Source organism: Rousettus aegyptiacus, unplaced genomic scaffold (genome assembly GCF_014176215.1).
Source record: "Rousettus aegyptiacus isolate mRouAeg1 unplaced genomic scaffold, mRouAeg1.p scaffold_m13_p_13, whole genome shotgun sequence".
Classification (NCBI taxonomy): Eukaryota; Metazoa; Chordata; class Mammalia; order Chiroptera; family Pteropodidae; genus Rousettus; species Rousettus aegyptiacus.
In genome coordinates, this window is record NW_023416288.1 from 12,252,257 (window position 1) to 12,257,140 (window position 4,884).

At 33.5% G+C, this 4,884-nt stretch overlaps 1 pseudogene; it reads right to left on the reverse strand.

Annotated features, from left to right (window-relative positions):
* Positions 1-3,881: 3,881 nt before the first annotated feature.
* On the reverse strand, positions 3,882-4,000 carry LOC118611062 (annotated as a pseudogene).
* Between the last annotated feature and the right edge of the window lie 884 nt (positions 4,001-4,884).

Below are 4,884 nucleotides of genomic sequence, written 5' to 3' on the forward strand. Positions count from 1 at the left end.
AGGCCACTTCCACTCTGATCGAATGGTGGAATATTCCTGAGTCTTTTCTATTTTGTACTCTTCCATTTTCAGGCTAGCCCCCCCCCCCCTTATTGTCCTTCAACACACCACACTGTCCAGAGACAGAAAAGGATTATTTTTCCTCATATACATCTTTCTTTAAAAGCAATTTTTAATAGAAAACTCTAGAATTCCTCTCTTCCTTCATTGGCTCAGAAATTGGTTGCATTCCTAGGCCAAAACCAGTCATTGACAAGAGAAATCCAAACATCACTGCTCATGTAGAACAATTATGACCCAAGTTCTGTAGTGAAGAAGTGAACTGATGAAAACTGGAGATACAATTTGCTACATAATCCTATTAACTATTCCTTGTAAGCTAACTCTTCTGCTTTCCAAGATAACAATTTCCTGACTTTTCTTTGTCTTCCTTCATTCCTACATTCTTTCCAAACACAGTTGTAAGAATTTTTTATGTGCCAGGCATTATTCTTGGTGTTGTAGGTATTTCAGCAGATAAACTCTCTGCAAACCTCTCCTAGCCCTCTCATCCTTTTCCTAAATCAGCCATTGGCTCCATTTGCTACCTAAGAAAATAGAAGTCATCAAATGGAAAGGATTTCATCTGTGTTTGCTTAGATTTTGCTGCCTCTCTTCTGTTATATTAGAGAAAATACTTTTTTAAAAGAACAACTCCTCCATATATGTTCCAGGTCCAGTACTATATCACTCTTGCCTTCTCCATGTCTTCCCTCTTCCAGGTATATGTTTTTTCCCCCTACGTCATCAGTCTCTTCTCTACTAGTATGTTCCATCAGTACATAAACAATTTACAACATCCTTCTTTTGAAAACACAGTCTCCCTTAACAGATGTATATTTTTTCAACAACCACTCAATTTCTATACTTCTAAACAAAACTCAACAATATTGTATATATGTTTTTCCAGTACTACACATTCACTCTTTTACTTACTTCAGTATGGCTTGTGAACTTCATATTCCACTGAAATTTCATTTGTCGACATGATTAATAACCTCCTTTTGAACAATTCCAGTAGACATTTTCATACTTGCCTTAGGCAATCTCTTATCATGTTCTGTACTTGACCACTGAATTCTTCCTTGGTTCCATGATGACTCCCTCTTTTCTTTTGTTTCTATTTTATTTTGCTTTCTTTCTCAGTTTGTATTTGCTGTCTCCTTCTTTGAGGGATTCTTTAGGCCTCTATTTTCTTCCTGCTATATCTTTCCCTTTGGTGATCTTATAAATTCACATGGCTTTAAATGTCAAATATAGGATAATAATTCCCAAATCTACATGTCACTGAACTATAGCCTTATACATCTCATTGATTACTTGGTATATCTCATAAGCATGACAATTTAGCAAAACGGTTTCTCAATTCTCCTTTCTTTTTTCCCACTGAAAGTCAATCTATTAGTTCACAATCCTGTGGAAATAACTTGTGTCAATAATTTTCGAAGTCTTGGATTCCACCTTTCAAAACACATTACATGTAAGTAGTTTGATTTTAGTGAAGGAGTCAGCATCTTAAAGTGGATATGTTTACCAGGTCTATGAATCAAGAAGTTCTCATGACATTGTAGATTCAAGAATTTACCCAATTGCTATAAATTTGCCAGTATAAAGTCTTCTAGAAAACAACATAACAAGGTGGTATTTAGAGAGAAAATGAGGGCACAGTTGGTTCTAATCTAGAATTCAACATGCTTAATTTTTATGACTGTATTTCCTATGGCTGCTCAAACAAATGACCACAAATTCGGTGGCTTAGAACGACACAGAGTCTGTTAAATTCTGAAGTCTGGAATTAGTTTTGCTGGGCCAAAATCAAGGTGTCAGCAGGACTACATTCCTCTGTAGGTTCTAGAAAACATAATTTGTTATCTGTCTTTTACAGCTCCTGCATGGATTAGGGCCTGATTATGTCTGGGTCTGCACAAAGATCAGTCAGCTTACCACACAATGACTTTGTGTAGCCTTTTAATCTGTTTCTTCTATAAAATGAGGTTAATCAGGATACTTTAAAAACTGAATGAAATGAAAAGAATTAAAGTTGTCATATCAGAGGCAATTATACCATCTTCTAATTTATATTTATTATAGCTTTATGGTTTAATATGAAAATTTTTCCTGATACTTTCTATACTACAATTTTTCAAGAGAAAGTGTTTTTTTAAAAAGTAAATTAATTTTCCATATTTGTATGTAACTGCATCTAATTGCTCTGTGAAGTATACTATTTCACTGGCTTTTTCCATTTTAGTATTTTGAATTTGGGGAGGATTTTAGCATATAAGAAAAGGCAATCAAGTCACTGATTGCCCAGACATAATACCACAAAGGCAAACACAAGTATATCTCATAATGTTCCGAAAATTCATTTTGAGTGGATTGATGAAAATTATCTAGACTTTTCCATTGGAATATGCAGATATCCTTGTTCTAACGTAAATTTATGAGCCAAGGCATCTCTTGCATTATACGTAGAGTCAGAGTCAGTGAAAACAATACTGACAAAGTTAAAGAGGAAATGTGCTTCTTTTAAACTAGTCTAAATTATATACCTCAAGGTCTCTGAAAGTTATTAAAACAGCTGAAGCTTTTTCAGAATATCTTAAGTAGAGAAAGCTGTCAAGTTGATGCAGGCATTTGAGAAAGTTTGCTTTTTATTAAGATGGAGAAACTGATTGAAACACAATAGTGTAACTTTATTAGAGACCTAGACCAGAGTTTGGAACAATAAATTTATATCATAAGTATAGTTAACTAATTCCTCTACTTTTGACCATAAACATCATAAGCTATCTCACACTTGTGTTTAAGTCATTTTATTATGCTAACATTTTAAAAAGAGTCTAGAATGTTATAAGTAGAATTTTTTTTCTAAAGCAAGTTTTCATATGAAGTGTAAATGGCTGAGTAGAAAGCTATCTTTATATTGCCAAATTCCAGGACATGATATTTATGTACTATAAAATATATCTTAGGATATTTAATTCCCAGATTTTAGATTATTGGCTACTTTTTATTATTTAAGTCTCAATTCAGATGTTATCTTCAAGGAGAAGCATTTCATGAACACCTATTACAAACTAGCATTTCCTACCCAGTTACTTTTTGTAACATCACCCTGTTTTACATTCTGCATAATATTGGTTTCTCTGAAATTACCTCTTCATTACTGCCTTTCCACAGCATGTAAGCTCCCTGAAAACAGAGACCTCTATACCTCAAGTACCTAATGGAGGACCAATTCGTCTAGGCATTTAATAAATACTTGAGTAAATGAAAGACCCAAAACAATTTGATGAAGGTAAAAATACTTTTTGGACCTTGGAATTTTATGATTACCTACTGTCTGACATGGTTATGTCTCAAGGATTGGAAAACTCTCTAATGTCTTTCAATACTCAAAAAGTTCCCTGGAGCTTGGCAAATTTAGAAAGCATTAGAGATCATTGCTCTCAAAGGACCTTGGAATGCAATTCTAGTACTGATTGCAAAAGAAAGTAATAGGATCTATCTTTTCTAGAAACACAACCTAACAAGAGTTTTACCCTAGACAATTTTTTTTTTTTTATTTTAACTTTTGTAATGAGGCAAGATAGAAGGAAAAGACTACTTTTTTTTGTTTTTCCTTTTGGAATTTTTTTCTGACAGAAAGGTTATCACTTGACTCAGACATATGTGGGAAGATAATTGACCTGTAAAAGAATTTCCTGTATTACTTGAAATACTCTGTCGTACCTCTTTCTGAACAATACTATAAAAAGTTCCTAATTGTCTTTTCTAGAATTTAAACCAGTGGAAAGATTACATTTGATGTCTTTCCTAAATGAATATATATTATTTAAAGTCTACAGCACCTAGTATTCCTAGGTGGTCTCCCACCCAAGTACTAACCAGGCCCGACCCTGCCTAATTTCCGAGATCAGATGAAATCAAGCATGTTCAGGGCGGCATGGCTGTAGACCAGGCCCTAAATGAATATTTTTACCCCCTTCAGTACAAGTCCATTGTGTAAAGTGCTCTAAAGGCTTGCCAATATAAGAGACAATGCATGTTATAAATTATGATTTCATTCATGAATTTATGTGTATATGGATTGAATGTTTCTAGAAACAAACAAACAAACAAAAATGATGACTATTTTAGTAGTTGTATTTATCCATATATAGGGTTGAATTTATTGTTTGGTTAATTTGGCCTGTTCTTCCACTAACTTACTACAGAAACAAAGAGAAAATTGCCAAATTAATACAAAATTATGAGATGTAACTTTTGCCTGCTTGTATCTAACAATCATAATTTTCCTGATAAAAGAGAACCACCTCTCCCACTCTCATTCCTTACAGTTTTAAAGGAGATAAGTCCACTTAGCTCCAGAAGTTGGCCTTGATTAACATTGGATAATCACAAAATTTCGGTCCCTATCCCCAAGTTAGCTCAAAGAGAAGAGAGAGAACATCATTTAGACCTTGAATCAAGCTTCATTTGAAATTAGTCCTATCCCTGGATTTCCCAGTTATGTGAGTCAATAAATACCCATCAAGCTTAATCTAGTATGAGTGAGTTCATTTCCATTTACAACTAAAACATTATCAATTAATAGTCTTTGTATTTACAGGTACTACTATTAACTTTCCCTAGAAGATTATGTTAAGGACCAAAGTCAATGTACAAGATTAAAATAAATATATCTCAAGATTTTAGAAGAGTCCCTGTGAAGTTATGCAAAGTGCAAATTTCCTTGTTATGGTTAAAACACAGGATCCCCAACTCCCACAAAAAGTTACATGCACTTAAAATATTTAAGTAAGAGAAAAAAAATGTTTATATATGCATTTTGTACATAAA